The following is an 18,269-nucleotide window of genomic DNA, read 5'->3' as shown; positions in this document are numbered from 1 at the left end:
TACCCTGTGCATCAACTGTTGGTTGTGTTGGATATGTACCTACCTTTCTTTCTGCCCAGTTGTCCATTGGTCTTAAGCCTTGGTAATACATTGTTTTCAATGAAAGATCCTTTTTAAAGTTAATGTATTTATAAATAACAAGCATCAGTTAGCAACAGTGTAAGAATAATTCCAATGATGCTTGACACAACCCATGTGACATCACCAGTATAATGTATGCATGGAAACAATTTGCAAGTCCCCCAGAGAATAACTCTTGGGACTTAGTGCTGTGTAACTTAAGAACATTAGCTGAATCACCGTGTGATGGAAAACTGATTTTGAAGGTACTGTCACGGCTGGTGGGGTGAGCCGTGTGGTGTAGGAGGAAAAAGGACCCAAAATGCAGGCAGCCGACTGATTATATGAGTGAGGATTTATTTACAGGTGACAATGGCAGAAACAGACAACGAAGCATGAGAAATACTAACGGAAACCTAAACTGGGAAAACTAAATAACAAACCGGAGATCATACGAACGGGGTGGGAGGCAGAGAGACGCCGACGAGGAACAGGACACCATGAAACACAGACGAGCCGACAACGAACACAGACCGACACCCACTATATATACACACACACAAGGTAATCGGGTAATCGCACACAGGAGGGAAGAACAGCTGATCTGAATACACATGATGACTGGAGGACACAAGCTGAACACAATGACAACAGAAACAGACTTTCAGAACAAAACAGGAAATCTAGAACACGAGCCTTCAAAGTAAAGCAGGAACACAGACTGATTTGCAACACAACACGGGGACATGAACAGAGCACCAAGGACAGACACAGGTAGGGCTGAATATACATCAACTTCAGGTTCAACCCTAAACTAATACAAATCAGAATAAACACAAAACGCTGGGTCAACGACCCAGGACCATGACAGGTACATTTGAACCAAATTCCCACAAACTAATCAATCATCCTTTTCATGTGTGAAGTACAAACTCCACCTCTCATCCGAGAAGCTTCGGATGAGAGGTGAAACGTCTTCAAGTAACTTAAAGAAGTTTCTTTGCAAGCTCCTTTGACTACGATGACCTGGATGACTGAGAACCTTCACAGACATACAAACTCCATAATTACACGACATCTACAACTAACCAATAAACTAGTCTGAATGTGCATGATCCCACCTTCTTATTAGCCAATGAACAAGAGGCCAATAAGATTCAGAAAATAATTTGAAGAAAATGAAAACTGTCTAGAACAAAAAAATCACAGATTGCACTTTCCCATTGGCTCATAGATCACTGCACACATCTCCCTGATTTCTACTATAAATCATGGTTTCTCCCTCACATACTAATTTGGGAATATTTATTCATATTTGCTGCCACTTGAGATAAAAAAATCAATGAGGCAATCAAGTTGTCACTATCAAATTGCTGCTTTGGTGGTGTTTTGCATATCCACTGGTTCCTACATGATTAAAAACACATCCATCGACGCCATGGCCACTGACTCTTCTTTAATTAGTTTGAGAAACTTATTGAGCTCTTTCACTCTCTCCCTCTTCCTCTCTCTCTGCCTCACACACACACGGTGCAGAATTGCTAAAATTATCAGAAAACATTTACGATGCAAAACCTGTTGTTTTGGGGAACGTTCGACCTGGTATGGGAAAAATACATGTGTGTGTGTATGCATATGTGGACACACATTTACTTTATTTATTCATTTTATTTATGTGTCAATGGTCAACTGAGATCAGCAGAGAATTCCTTTAACTTGAGAGCGTGTGCTTTTTGAAAACATTCATTTGAAATGTTTTGACAGTATAGTACTTTATAATATCTGTATTATAAAACCTCTAATCCACACAGCTGTGTACATACGCAGCATCTCCCAAATTACCCAAGTACATTTAAGGCTGTACCCAGCAGCTATTTAGCTTAGGACACATGGACAGAGAGAGCCAGCTAATGGGAAAAGCCACTGTGAAGGAGCTTTAAATCTAACAGTAAGAATAATTTTGCAGTCCTCTGTGCTGTCTTACATCCAACAGGGTTATGATTTGTTAGCTGCACATCCGTGATGCAAATCAGTATTCCACCACGTTCCAAAGGTTTTCCATTGGATTGAGATCTGGCGACTGTGGCAGTTATTTGAGTACAGTGGCGTCATTTTCATGTTCCAGACTGGGATGATTTAAGCTTTGACATAGTGGATTGCCCATCAGTGGTCATAAGCAGGACAAGCACAGAGATGAGTCCACTGTCAGAAAATCAGAAAAATGCAGCCTGATCTGACAAGTCTCTGTTGTGAGATACTGATGGCAGAGTCTGAATGTGTTGTAAAGAACATAAAAGAATATATCCACCTGCCTTGTACCATCAGTTTAATCTGGCGGAGGTGTAGTAATGCTTGGGAGATGGTAATTTAGCAGAGTTTGCTAGTAGATAAGTAGGCTGTGCTGTTTAAACCAACATTTAAACAGCCTACCTGAGTACTGTTGCTGGCTATGTCCATTCTTTATCAGAATCAGAATCAGAATCTGATTCTGATTCTGATTTTAAATGTTGGTTTAAACAGCACAGCCTACTTATCTACTAGCAAACTCTGCTAAATTACCATCTCCCAAGCATTACTACACCTCCGCCAGATTAAACTGATGGTACAAGGCAGGTGGATATATTCTTTTATGTTCTTTACAACACATTCAGACTCTGCCATCAGTATCTCACAACAGAGACTTGTCAGATCAGGCTGCATTTTTCTGATTTTCTGACAGTGGACTCATCTCTGTGCTTGTCCTGCTAGACCTCAGTGCAGCGTTCGATACTGTCGACCATAATATCCTATTAGAGCGATTAGAACATGCTGTAGGTATTACAGGTACTGCGCTGCAGTGGTTTGTATCATATCTATCTAATAGACTCCAGTTTGTGCATGTAAATGGAGAGTCCTCTTCACACACTGAGGTTAATTATGGAGTTCCACAGGGTTCAGTGCTAGGACCAGTTCTGTTTACACTATACATGCTTCCCTAAAGCTGAGCATACACGTGCAATTTTCGCGTTATTCAGCTCCTGCTCAAACTGTACGATTGACTCGCAGGGGTTAGAAGTTCGTAGGTCATGATGCAGGGCCGATGCTCTGATGCGACCTGAGTGCTCACACTGTGCATCCATAACATGAAGGTTATAACACAAAATCTGTCTCTTGCTCTCCCTCTCTGTCTTTAACTCTCTCTCTCACATACACACACCACCATCAACTTTGCTAAATTGTTAATAAAAACATTGACCAGGCAGCTACAATTGACCAGCAATGTCCATCCAGCTATTTTCACGGTTGTTGTGGTCGTGATAATTTTGTGAGGCCACATTGAAAAGGCTCTGATGAGCCAAAGTTCTACAAGTTGTGCCTCCATCGCTTGTGTCTATATCACAGGCTGCGCTGCTGCTCCATCTTTTCACTTCCATTACTGTGTTTGCTCGTGCGCAGTGTGAGAGGCTGCAGTGACGCCCTCATGACGGCCGACAGGATTTCAAACAGGTTTGATTTTCTTACGATCATATGATTGCTGATCATGAGCTGGTCATGAGGTGTTAATTGCTTCTCGTTACCCCACGTATACTACACGATGCACGACACACACGATCCACAAAACGGCCGCACGACTGAAAAATCTGCTCAAAATGGGCCAAAAATCGCACAGTGTATGCCCAGCTTGAACCAGTATCATTAGACGACATAGCATACATTTACACTATTATGCTGATGACACCCAGCTCTATCTGTCCATGAAGCCAGGTAACACACACCAATGAGTTAAACTGAAGGAATGTCTTAAAGACATAAAGACCTGGATAAATAAACTTTCTAAATCTTTAGAAGCAATTCCTGTTTCTGAGTCCAGGTCACCTACTCTACCATGACATGTAGTCACATTGTGAGGAGTTGTTTTTGATGTCCTTCCATGTGCACATTAAACAAATATGTAGGGCTGCTTTCTGACATTTGAACAATCTCTTAAAAAAGAAAAAGATTAGAAATATCCTGTCTCAGAGTGATGCTGAAAACTTTGTTCATAGAGTCATTACTTCTAGGCTGGACTACTGTAATTTATGATTATCAGAATGTCCTAACAAATCCCTGAAAACCCTTCAGTTGATCCACAATTCTACGAGTGTTAAGAGGGACTAGAAAGAAAGGACATTTGTCCCATATGGATTTTCTACATTGTCTCTCTGTTAAAGCTAGAACTGTATTTAAATACCTTCTCATCACATACACAGCCTTGAATAATTGGGCCTCATTTTTTCTTGAAGGCCTCATAGTCCACTCCAAGAGAGCACTTCCAGACTGCTGGCTTACTTATGTAAGACGACTGATGGCGCGGTACCGGGCCGTGAGTCATTTGGTACCGGTCCGTGAGAGTTGAGGCTCGGGTGTGAAATTAAAGGTTTTCAGGCTTTTTATGATTAACTTTGTTTCCCTGCGTCTTTCCCGTTTTGTGGTTGTGCGTCTTTTTTGAAAGAAATGTTTACGTGTTACCATAGTGACCAGAGAGCATTAAGGGGCAGAGAGGAGGATGTTACTCTCAATGTTGTTGGCGCATTTCAGGAGGACGCTGCTAATAAAGTTACACAATTACAAAGTGAATTTGAGTTTATTAGGATATTTACAAAATACCACAGTTTTTGTCTTGGTCATATCATTTTATTTTGTTGTATTTATCTGCAACGCCTTAAAGGCCGGTCCGTGAAAATATTGTCTGATATTAATCCGTTCCGTGGCCCAAAAAAGGGGACCGCTGGGTTAGGGTATTAAAAATGGGAGAATGGGAGGCCCAGCCTTCAGCTTTCAGGCCCCTCTTCTGTAGAACCAGCTTATAGTGTTCTTTTGGACAAGGCTTATAGTTGGGGTTGGATCAGGTGAACCTGAATGAACCCTTACTCATGCTCCAATAGGCCTAGGCGTCAGTGGGCTTCCCATGATGGAGTATTTCTTTTCACTCGTTTTTGTTCATATACTTGTTTTTACACCACTCTGCATTTAATTGTAAGTTATCAATAATTTCTGACTCTTCAACATGAATTTCCCAATGTTTTTAGGGTTTCTTTTTTTTTTTTGGGGGGGGGGGGGGGTCCCTAAAGACAACTGGCTATCAGTCCTCTCTTCACACATGGAGGTTTGAGGGTTGGTATAACTCTTAACTTTTACACCAGAAACTCAAGTTTGACTGAGCTATGATGGGCGAAAAACTGTGACATAAGCTTTTTACATGCATTATTACGCCTTCCTATTTTCTCAACAAAGATGTGCTTCTGACACCAGATATATTATGTTTTAAATTTGTATTCACACAAAATATATAACAAGAAATGAGGAAAAGAATATGTTTTTTCATGGAATGCCATAAGGCCAAGCTGAAGGATTTTAGATGAAACCCTAAATAGCTGATTAATCCAAGTGACTGCTGCAGCCCACTGAACTGTCCAAACTGTTGTGATTCTTTGGTGGAATATGAATCTTTGCAAGCAGATTTTCAGAATCATTAATGAGACGCCAATATTCATCTGACCTCTAACTATACAGTCAAAATGGTTTTCCATTTGTTACAGCTTGGAGCAATCCAGAGAAGATCCCCCTATCATTTATCTGTATCATCCTCCTCCTCTCTCCCTGTGTTTGCGCCCTTTGCCCACTGCGGTGGTCTCCAGTTTCCTTAATGGTTCCCAAGATGCACTGTGGCTTTGTGGGTGCACTAAAGTGCGAGTGTGTGTGTGTGTGTGTGTGTGTGTGTGTGTGTGTGTGTGTGTGTGTGTGTGTGTGTGTGTGTGTGTCTTGCCAACAGAAAGAGATGATACGGTCATTTTGACACTTGAGAGGTTTTCCATCAGCTGCTTGAGTCTGGGCAAGCTCCTTCAAAGGCACTTACACACACACACACACACACACACACACACACACACACACACACACACACACACACACACACACTTCCCTTACCCGGGAGAAAGCAAAGACATAGAAAATGGGGAAAATCCCTTATTATCACAGTTGGAAGTTGCTGTTACATGGTCACTGTGATGAATTAAAAGGAAAATCACTGCTTTTCTCATCTAATCTGAACAGACCTGTTTCGTTGTGAGTGTGGTCTGCTCTCCAGTCATGATAATTTTAAATACAGCAATGACCCAACTGTTGTATACCAGAAACTGCTTCAAAGGGAAAAAGCACAAATTAGCTGATTGAGACAACATATTTTGTTTAAAAAAACAATGTAAAAAGTTGAGTTTTATCAAAGTTATTTTAAATTTGGATGATCCCTTTTTTGTCAAGTAAGAGGTTGAATTTGTGTAAAGGACCCAGGAGGTTGTTGTGATTGAAGGTCACAGCTACCAATGTTGCCACAAAGTCTCTGCTGCTGTGTTAGAAGAAAAATTTCTTTAACCAACACCATTGGACACACCAGAATAATGAACATAATGGCAAGAAAGAGGGATTACTTTATTATGGATGCATTTAAGAATAGGCCTCTTTACGTAAGACCTAATGCCTCAAGTCATGAGACCTAACGCTGCTGACGATCCTGCACTGAAGCTTACAGCACACTGTGGGTTTGACTTTTATGGCCTAATTACTCAATTTAAAGGCTATGATGATGACACACTAAATGTGTTTGTGTGCATAAGAGAACTCGTGGTGTAATGACTAGTTTTACAATGAGGGCTGGACTTCATGCTCTTTTGGGTGTGTATATGGTAAATGAACTGGGTCTCATAAAGCGCTTTTCTTCTCTACTTTAGCACAACAAAGGGCCCATTTACATTCACATTAATGCAAGAGCTTCCTTTCATTCACACACATTCACACACATCTGGAGTGACTTTGGGTACCCAGGTATAGTTGGCACGCAGACTGGAGCAGGCAGGGATCTGACCACGTTCCGATCAGTAGATGTTCTTCCTCCTGTGTCCCAACCTCTGTGTGTGAGTGTGTCATAATTCATTGGTGTGGCTCCATTAATGAATTATGGTGTGCCTACATAACTATATTGTCTGTCAGTGTGTCTACATGACCAGTTTATTTTTTACTGTGTTAAATAAGTTTCATTGTTCTTGTAACAGTGACAAAAAAGATTGTATTCCAATCATTCTCCAAGCTGCTTACCCAACGTGAAATATTTAATGTCCACATTCAAACCTCACTAATGGCCTAATCAGTAAATGAGGCCTACACACACACACACACACACACACACACACACACACACACACACACACACACACACACACACACACTTCCCTTACCCGGGAGAAAGCAAAGACATAGAAAATGGGGAAAATCCCTTATTATCACAGTTGGAAGTTGCTGTTACATGGTCACTGTGATGAATTAAAAGGAAAATCACTGCTTTTCTCATCTAATCTGAACAGACCTGTTTCGTTGTGAGTGTGGTCTGCTCTCCAGTCATGATAATTTTAAATACAGCAATGACCCAACTGTTGTATACCAGAAACTGCTTCAAAGGGAAAAAGCACAAATTAGCTGATTGAGACAACATATTTTGTTTAAAAAAACAATGTAAAAAGTTGAGTTTTATCAAAGTTATTTTAAATTTGGATGATCCCTTTTTTGTCAAGTAAGAGGTTGAATTTGTGTAAAGGACCCAGGAGGTTGTTGTGATTGAAGGTCACAGCTACCAATGTTGCCACAAAGTCTCTGCTGCTGTGTTAGAAGAAAAATTTCTTTAACCAACACCATTGGACACACCAGAATAATGAACATAATGGCAAGAAAGAGGGATTACTTTATTATGGATGCATTTAAGAATAGGCCTCTTTACGTAAGACCTAATGCCTCAAGTCATGAGACCTAACGCTGCTGACGATCCTGCACTGAAGCTTACAGCACACTGTGGGTTTGACTTTTATGGCCTAATTACTCAATTTAAAGGCTATGATGATGACACACTAAATGTGTTTGTGTGCATAAGAGAACTCGTGGTGTAATGACTAGTTTTACAATGAGGGCTGGACTTCATGCTCTTTTGGGTGTGTATATGGTAAATGAACTGGGTCTCTTAACACTAGCATCCCCAGGCTTCTACCTTTCTACCTATAAAACCCGAGAGCAGTCAAATGGTGGAAGTGGAAGCTAAATTGGCTAAATTGACCACGGAGTCATCATTTTGCGTTTCTACCTTTAAAAGCCGGAGAGCAGTCAGTCAAATGCTGGAGTCGTTCATATGTATATTAGGTCGTTACCTAGGAATTCTGGAGGGAGGGGAGTGGGGGTGAGTGATTGAGGGGGTGGGGGAGTGGAGTGTTTCAGTTTGCCATCTTAGGGAGAAATCAACACATGTCCTTTGTATGTCCTTTGTTGCTGACATTTATTGATAAAAACAGTACAAAAAACCAACCATTTGTACACATATTTACAAATAATGATAAAAAGTGAGTGAGTACATTTCAACATTTTCAGCAATCACTCACAATCCTGGCACTGCCACGGTATCTGTCGTCTGCATTTACCACATGTGTACCTGTAGCAGTGAACACATCGCACAGTGGCCTGATTTTTTTTGCATCTGTGTACTTGGATTTTAGGTCGCAAGCCACCCAAAACTTGCTCCATGCACCACTCAGCAGGCCATTTGTAAATATGTGTACAAATGGTTGGTTTTTTGTACTGTTTTTATCAATAAATGTCAGCAACAAAGGACATACACCCATGTGTGTTGATTTCTCCCTAAGATGGCAAACTGAAACACTCCAAGTTGGTGACTTTTGGAGATTTGTTTCCCTGGATGATTGAGAATGCATCAAGATGAAACACAAAAGGAAGCTCACCGCTTTTAGCAGCTCCCCCACCCCCTCAATCACTCAGTGAGTGATTGAGGGGGTGGGGGAGTGGAGTGTTTCAGTGTTTCAGTTTGCCATCTTAGGGAGAAATCAACACATGTCCTTTGTATGTCCTTTGTTGCTGACATTTATTGATAAAAACAGTACAAAAAACCAACCATTTGTACACATATTTACAAATGGCCTGCTGAGTGGTGCATGGAGCATGTTCATTGGTTCATGGACCTTACCACATTAATACAAGCTAACCTGTTTATCTTGCACAAAACTACCCAAATTTTGAGTACCACCAAATAAGTATATTTAGTTTCTTTTTTTGTAATACTTTTCACAAAATTAAAACACACACATAGGCTTTTTATAATTTTGTTTGCTGATGTTTGTTGAGGTGAAAGAAATTAATGTTAGAAATGTTGTGGAGTAACATGCTCATTCCTCACAAGTTAGATTCTGACTATAACATATGGAGGTCTGCACTTGTCTGGGCCTACTTTAACACCTGAGTATAAATGCTATGAATGATTAAACCCAAAGTAATGAGTATGTTATGAAAATGTAAGGAGTAAAAAGTACATATATTTCTTTAAAAATGCAGGTAGAAAAGTAAAAAGCTGTCATACACACACCTGAAAATTCTATTGAGTATTTGTACTTTGTTACTTCCCACCTCTCAGAACATATAACAGGTAGGTTTGTGATGATGAGTGGCCTATGGTCAACGATTTATTTATTTTTTCTTAGTGAACCGGATATAACAGCACAAATGCAGCAGAAAAGGCGGGAGAGATCAGAAGAAATTCCAGATGATGAGTGAGGGGAACCTGAATCAGTAGCGACCTAGCCTGACTTGGTCATGAACACAGGCTCTGATGGTGAAACATGCTGGGATTTTGAAGCTGGAGGTAACAGACCGATATCTCGTAAGGGCTTAGGGATGAGCTTTCCTGAAATACATAATGAAAAGGGGTTGTCTGGCTGGCTACTTCTTTTTTTTTTTTTTTTTTTTTTTTTTTTGTGTCCCGTTTGGATCTTTAGCCATCAGAATTGTTGTCTTAAGGCCAAGAAAGATGCCAAGCGGATTTATTTTACCAAGTGGATCATCATGGCCTTGCCATATTGGTCCATTTGATTGACCTTTATTATAATTATGAATTTATTTTATTTTCAGTTGCTACAAACGGGACGGACATGACTGGGGGATAGGACAGGGAGAAAGAATGAAAGAAAGAGAGGGAGAGAAAGAAAACCAAAGGGGAGAAGAGACGGTGAGAAGGGGGGGAAGAAAGAAAAAAAAAACACCTGGGTCACCTGTATGGAGAAAAAAAACAGAAGAGAAAGCAAACAACAAAGAGCAACATAATAAAAAAAACGGCACCATCACAATAAACTAGCTAGCAGTAGATATCAGTAGATACTAAATAATAAACGATATTGTGCAGCACGCAAGATAGACAGCGCACAATGTGCTTTGAGGCAGCAGCCAAGAAAGCTGTATTCTGCGTCTGTGAATACCCGTGTGTACACCTGTGTGCATACCTGTGTGGATCAGCATGCTTGCATTCCAAAGGTTTCTCCATGTAACGATCTGCTAGGGAGTGTGGGGGAGCCACAGCCCCGTCCTTCAGGGTATGAAGCAGGTATGGAGGAGATCAAAACTCCAGACATCCAGAGGCCCCCAGAACACAAGAGACCAAGGAAGACCAACAGAGGGGCAGCCGCGCCACTGTCCCAGTAAGAGCTGAGGAGAGTCCCAGATGAGGGCTCACTCAGCAGCCGTGGAGCAGAAGCCAGGGGGAGTTGCAGTGACGCGCCCGTGAGCTCCGCCGGCAGCCAGCTGTGCCTGAGTGACCGAGCCCCAGGCCGAGAGGCCGGTGGCACCCCACCTCCGAAGTGGCCCGAGCGAGCCCCAGGCTCCAGGCCCCGATAAGCGGCCGCCAAGGAGTGAGCCGGTGTGTACCCGGACGCCCACCCCCAGACACAAAGAACCACCAACGTACCGACACCTGAGGGAGTCCGCCACTGGCAGGGGAAGTGGTGGTGGGTGGAGATAGGCCTCCAAACCTTGGAGGGCCTGAGATGTCCCCAGAGAGGTGGTGTCTGATACCCAACCTGACATATAGACACAGACATAAAGGCACACACAGACACAAACATCCATTCCCACCCTCATGCTCTCATATGCACTTACTCCACACTCAACCAACGTGGAGACAGACATAAAGAGACGCTGTACACACGATCATACTCCCCAAGCGTACTCTACGAACCGGGTCTAGGTACCCTTGCCCCTGGAGGGGGGAACTGCACCCAGACCCAGGTGGTGTTACCTGGGTCACTGGCTACTTCATTTGAGTAAGGCAGTGATAACTACTGGGTAAATTTTGTAAACAATTGAAGGTGATAGAGGTTTTGGAGGTATTGATTGAATTCGGAATGCCAATTAGAGAACCACCTTCCACCATGATAACCCCAAAACCAGTAGAAGGTATAGAACTGAATGTCAACAAGCGGGACAACTGGTCATGATGAAAGAAGGTGCCATTTGAGATGGAAGGACATGTTGCCAAAGCCACATTTCAGCTTGGAGGAGCTATCCAAAACGCCTGTGTCAAGAAGTGAGGCTTTAGATAATGCAAGTGAGAGTAAATGAAGGGAGGCCTTGAGGAATCATGCACAGGGTGGAGTTCAGATGTGTAAAAGGACTAACTATTTTTCGTAAGAAAGCAAGAAAATTGATTTAGAGGAGAAACTTAATGGAAAATCTATGAAACCTGGAACCGGATAATTATGAAGTTTAGTGGGATTCTGTTTCCATAGTAGCAGTGGAATGCCTGCAATAGATAGTGTTGGTTCAGGGGTTTGAGGTTTTGGAGGAGCAGCTGGAGCTCCTGGGTGTGAGAGACCCAATGGTCATGAGAATTTGCATAATTAAGATCAAGGAACGGACCTCCCAGCCCATTGTTCCTTCAGTGGGCTGGTTTCAGTCATTATGCAAATGTCCTGATTATAAGATTGAAACCTGCAGTCAGCTGAGACTGAAGAAGTCACCTGGATGAGTGACGAAACGTTTCGTCCAGATGAACAGAATCAACTTTTGGAGGGACCAGATATGTATCTTATGAACTGTGAGTTATTTTGGGCTTGGATGAGGCAAGCAGGATGGGAATATACCAGATACCCTGCAGGAAAGAGCAGAATGGGTAGAAAAGACAAAGTAGCAGAGGCTGTGGTCAAGACCCAGTACAAGCTCAGTAAGCCCCAGACCCAGGCCTTGCCATGCACATACACATGCCAATGACTCACTCACACATGCCTACCCACTACAAAGACAAAAGACACATATGCACATTGACTCCACCCGAAGTGAAGTGTGGATGATGCTAGCCCCTGAAACTACCAGTTAACTCCCACCCTTGGCAGGCTGTATGAAACAGTCATGCCCCCGATAACTCAGTGTTGAAGGGGATATGTTGAGTGGCCAAAAAATATAAGGTTCCCCCAAAAAACCAAGGTCGTGAAGAAACTTCAACATAACGATGGATATAATCAGTTTAGTGTAATCGGATTATGTATTATGTTATATAGTTCATTAGCGGTCACAATAATGAATAAAATATGACTATGCAGATTGGGACCTGGAAGCAGAGTTGCAGTCTTGTACAACTATCTGCAGCTTCTCATGTCTACTAGAACATCAACAAACAAATCAAAAATCTGGAAAATAATGATTTAAACATAAAAAAATCTGAAAGAAAGAACAATATAGTATACACAACTGGACCAAATAGTGAAACAGAGGAGAGAGACCTGATGTGTCACGGTCCTGGGGCATTTTGACCCAGTGTTCTTAGTTTTCTTGTGTTTTTGTATTTTGTTCATTACCTACTCCATGGTTCCTAGGTTATTCAGTTGGTTTATTTGATTTCCCCTCGTGTATTTACCCCGTGTCCCCCTCTGTGTATCTGAGTTCCCATGCCTCACTTCTTCTCCTTGTGTTTTATTCCATGTTTTCCCCAGCCCGTTATGTCTGTGCTATCCCCGCGTTCACTCTCTCCCTCCGCGTCTCTGTGTACTTCCTGTTTTACTTTGATAGTCTCCCATCAGAGTACATCACGTTGTGTTGCTCCTGCCCTGTTTTGTTGTAATTATTAGTATCAGCTGTGTTCCCTGTCTGCTCCCACGTCCCTCGTTATCCTTCTGTGTATTTATGTACTCGTCTCCCTCGGTTCTGCGTCGCGTCCTCCCTCTTAGCTGTGTGACATCCCCGTGAGTTTAGCTTTTCCAGGTTAGCTTCATACTGTTGTTTGTATCGCCTTTTTCCCTGTTCTGTTAATAAAGCTATATTTTGATCCCGGTTCTGGTGAGTTTGCGTTTGGGTCCCTCTCCTGCCTGCACACAGCATTTCATGACATAATGTTTAATGAGCCACATTTCATTAAGACCCTGTCAGTATACGATTTAATAACTAATCAATAAATTGGTTTACTTTGCCTTACTAAAACCTGGTTACAGCAGGGTCTTTATATAGTTTAAACGAATCAATACCCCAAGTCACTCTTTCAGAATTCTTGAAGTAGGGTTAGGAGGGGATGTGGCAGCAATCTTCTGCTCCAGCTTATTAATCAAAGACACAGAGTTAATTCATTTGAAAGCCTGATGCTTAGTCTCCCAAAGTTGATTCTGTTCATCTGGACGTTTTCAGTGGGAGAAACGTTTCGTCACTTGGATGGGTGACGAAACGTTTCTTCAGTCTTCAGTCTCAGCTGACCGCAGGTTTCCGCAATCTTATAAACAGTACATTTGCACAATGACTGAAGGAACAATGGGCTGGGAGGTCAGTTCCTTCATCTTAATTATGCAAATTCTCATGACCATTGATCAACAACCACTGATTGAATGGTACTCATGGCCAGTGTTGGGACTAACGCGTTATTAAGTAACGTCTTGATGCATTCTCAATCATCCAGGAAAGTAAATCTCCAAAAGTTGATTGTGTTCATCTGGCCGTAGCGTTTTGTGGGAGACTGAAGAAGTCACTTGGATGAGTGACGAAACGTTTCTCCCACAAAATGCTACGTCCAGATGAACACAATCAACTTTTTGAGAGTTATTAAGTAACGCGTTACAGTGACTAGGTTATTATTGTGGTAACGAGCACGGTAACTAGTTATTATGCCAAAACCAGGAACGCGTTAGTCGTTACTGGGATTTAGATAGGCTCGTTATTTGTTACTTCATGTGGTGGCATCGCAGAGCTTCCACAGATTCAGTAACATTAGTAAGTGGTGGAGGCCAGCAGGTGGATGAGGGAAAGGGAGGCAAGAGGAGAGACCCGAGGCGGCCGCCGGTCCGAGTGTCAGGTGAACTGAACTTCAGGTAAGAAGTTATGAGCTGCAGTCTATCTGGGTCAGATATAAACCAAGTTTAGGTGGAGTTTATTTTCGTTGTTCTGACTTTTTACAGTCAGTTACAATAACTCGTACTGCGTGCTAGCTAGCATGATGGAGTTTCTATACAACTGGGTGGGTGCTATGATGTTAGTGATGTTGAACTTCATTTTATTCATAAGGTTAGTTAGTAGAGTTGCCAACCGTCCCGTAAAAAACAGAATCGTCTCGTATTCAGAGAAAATATTACGCGTTTCGTATTGAGGTGAAAAGGAACAGTTTGTCCCGGACTTCAGCTACAATGGAAAAGACACAAAGCTGGATTTATTCTGCACAGCTGCCTCTTCTTCTCTCATCCTCTCACCCTCCCTCTCCTGTTTCTACTTCAATCATGAAACTGATCAATGATCAGCTGATCGTCTCTCTTGTTTGTTTACCCAAAGTTTTGCCAGGGGGCCATGTCGGGCATTAACAGGGACAGGGGGGCACAAGGAAATACTTTTCTTTCTATCATTTAAAATATCTAGCTTTTAAAAAATAATTATCTGAATCTTACAACAAACGATTGATAGATTGATGCATATATACCATCAGAACAGTGAACATCACTGTCTCAACAGTGTTTATTTTCATTCAAAGGCTTTATGATTTTTCCTATAATGGTGGGCCGGTCTCTAGTCAAAATGCCCGGGCCGATTTTTTGTCCCAGTCCAGCCCTGTATGCAGCTCATCTGCAGTCTGGTTGTCAGGTTTCAGTTAACGGACTCAGGCGCAGACCAGGACTCCTTACAGGATTTACAGATTTTATTTACACAACGACACCAGGTGATGCTATTTACAAAGTGCTGGAGGGAGGGGAGGGGGGTCCAGGGTTCCGGGGTATGTGAGGGAAAAGACGGGAATCTGACGTCCTCCAAAGGCTCTCTCTCTTCACTCCCCACACTGGGGAAACACCATCCACTCACTCATCCACGGGATGACAGGCAGGCAGGGAAAGGTCCGGGATAGATCTGTACACAGAGATTATAGTTAGAGGCGAACAGACGGAACGAACTCACAGATCCTTATTTACAATCTACTGAGCGACTGACGCTGATAACTCAACGATCCAGCGACGAGTGACACAGTGCTGCTGTCTTAAATCGGCCTTGTGATCATCCCGATAGGCAGCAGGTGCGTGGGCCAGGAGCCCATAATGAGCATCGCCCCGGCAGGGGGGAGAGAGAGAGAGAGAGAGAGAGAGCACATGTTGCCTAATACAGAATCAGCTGGTGAGGCACAGGGACCATGACAGTACCCCCCCCCTCAACGGGAGCCCCCCGGCGACCCACCAGGCTTGTCCGGATGCAGACGATGGAACGCCCGCAGCATGCGCCGGTCCAGGATGGCCGCCCGAGGGACCCAGGACCGTTCCTCCAAGCCATAGCCCTCCCAATCCACCAGGTACTGGAAGCCACGCCCCCGCCGCCGAGAATCCATGATACGGGCGATCGAGTAAGCCGGCAGACCGTCCACGAGCCGGGGGGGGGGGGGGGGGAGGGGGCCTGGAAGGCGGGCACAGAGGACTGGACCGGAGAGGTTTAACCTGAGACACATGGAAAACATCGTGTATCTTCATGTTGCGAGGCAGCTTGAGCTTAACAGACACAGGGTTAACCAAAGCCGAGATCTCGAACGGGCCGATATAGGCAGGAGAGAGCTTCCTGGATTCCGCCCGGATGGGAACGAAGCGTGTGGAAAGCCATACCTTCTGCCCAACAGTATAGGCAGGAGCGGAGGACCGGCGGCGGTCAGCGAAGCGTTTGTTGCGGTCCTTGGTGCGTAACAACGCAGCCCGGGTGGCCTTCCACACCCGACGACACCTACGCAGATGCGCCCGGACGGATGGCACAGAGGGTTCGCCTTCGATGGAGGGAAAAAGAGGTGGCTGGAACCCCAGAGAAGCTTCGAAAGGGGACCGGCCCGTGGCGGAGGAGGTCATGCTGTTGTGGGCGTACTCGATCCAGGGCAGTTCCTCGCTCCAGACGGCCTGGTTGGAAGAGACGACGCAGCGCAGGGCCGCCTCCAACTCCTAGTTCGCCCGTTCGGACTGGCCATTGCTCTGCGGATGATAACCAGAGGAGAGACTGACCTTAGATCCCAATGAGGTGCAGAACTCCCTCCACACACGGGACGTGAATTGAGGACCCCGGTCAGACACGATGTCATCTGGAATGCCGTGCAGGCGAAAGACATGGGTGGTGAGCAGGCGAGCAGTCTCCAATGCTGTAGGCAGCTTGGGCAGAGCAACAAAGTGAGCCGCCTTAGAAAAGCGGTCAATGATCGTGAGTATGACCGTATTACCTGCAGATGGCGGGAGGCCGGTCACAAAATCCAGAGAAACATGGGACCATGGTCTGGTAGGCGTGGGTAAGGGATGAAGCGGACCCGAGGGTGGCTGGTTTGGGGTCTTGTTTCGAGCGCAGGTTGTACACGCGGAGACGTATTCTTTGGCGTCCCGGCTCAGGGTGGGCCACCAAAAGTAGCGCTGCAGGAAAGTAATTGTGCGGTGTATTCCTGGGTGACAGGAGAAACGGGCTGTGTGTGCCCACTGTAATACCTGAGACCTGACAGGTTGGGGAACGAACAGGCGCCCCGCAGGGCCGCCTCCTGGATCCGGTTCGGCTCTCTGAGCCTCGCGAATGGCCGACTCGATTTCCCAGGAGACAGCCCCCACCACACAGGTGGCCGGGAGGATGGGAGCAGGGTCCGCCGGGTCTTCGGAGGTGGAGAACTGTCGAGACAGGGCGTCCGGCTTGACGTTGCGGGATCCTGGCCTGTAAGTGATTGAAAAGTGGAACCGCGTAAAAAACAGAGCCCACCTTGCTTGTCTGGCGTTAAGCCTCTTTGCGGTTTGCAGATATGCCAGATTCCTATGGTCTGTCCAAACGATGAACGGTTGGACAGTGCCCTCCAGCCAGTGCCTCCACTCCTCCAAGGCGAGCTTGATGGCAAGAAGTTCCCGATCGCCAATGTCGTAGTTGCGTTCTGCGGGGGTGAGACGACGGGAGAAAAAGGCACACGGGTGGAGCTTACCATCCCTCTGTTGCGAGAGGACCGCTCCTACTCCCGTGTCGGATGCGTCCACCTACACTACAAACTGCAGGGTTAGGTCGGGCTGGACCAGAATGGGTGCTGAGGCGAATCGCTCTTTCAGCTCCAGGAAGGCTGATTGGGCAGCATCGTTCCACTGAAAAGGAACCTTGGGAGAGGTCAATTGTGTTAAAGGCAGAGCTACCTTGCTATAGTCCCGGATGAACCTCCTATAGAAGTTAGCGAAGCCGAGGAACCGCTGCAGCTGCCGTCGGTTGGGGGGTTCAGGCCACTCCACCACGGCTTTCACCTTAGCTGGGTCAGGACGTAGGTCTCCCTGCTCGATGACGTAGCCTAAGAAGGCAACTGTGGACACGTGGAAGACACATTTCTCACCTTTTACGAACAACCGATTTTCCAGCAGGCGTTGCAGGACCTGTCTGACGTGGGTCTCATGCTCTGACAGTGATTTGGAGAAGATCAGGATGTCGTCGAGGTAGACGAAGACGAACCTGTTGATGAAATCCCTCAAAACATCATTAACGAGTGCTTGAAAAACTGCAGGAGCATTAGAGAGGCCAAACGGCATAACCAAGTATTCAAAGTGTCCAAGGTGAGTATTGAAGGCGGTCTTCCACTCGTCGCCCTCTCGGATCCGAACTAAGTGATATGCGCTCCTCAAGTCCAATTTGCTGAAAACTGTCGCCCCCTGGAGCAGCTCAAAAGCAGAGGTCAGAAGTGGGAGTGGATATTTGTTTTTGATGGTTATGTTATTTAATCCACGGTAGTCGATGCACGGGCGGAGAGACTTGTCTTTTTTCTCGACGAAGAAAAACCCTGCTGCTACGGGCGATGAGGATGCGCGGATCAAGCCGGCGGCGAGGGACTCTGAGATGTATGACTCCATAGCCTCTCGCTCCGGTAGAGAGATGCTGTAGAGACGGCT

Source organism: Copadichromis virginalis, linkage group LG23 (assembly GCF_057382275.1).
Source record: "Copadichromis virginalis isolate Kocher_CV1m ecotype Utaka linkage group LG23, C_Virginalis_male_GT1.1, whole genome shotgun sequence".
Taxonomy (NCBI): domain Eukaryota; kingdom Metazoa; phylum Chordata; class Actinopteri; order Cichliformes; family Cichlidae; genus Copadichromis; species Copadichromis virginalis.
The sequence above is the reverse complement of the archived record's forward strand: the minus strand, read 5'-3'. Positions refer to the sequence as shown.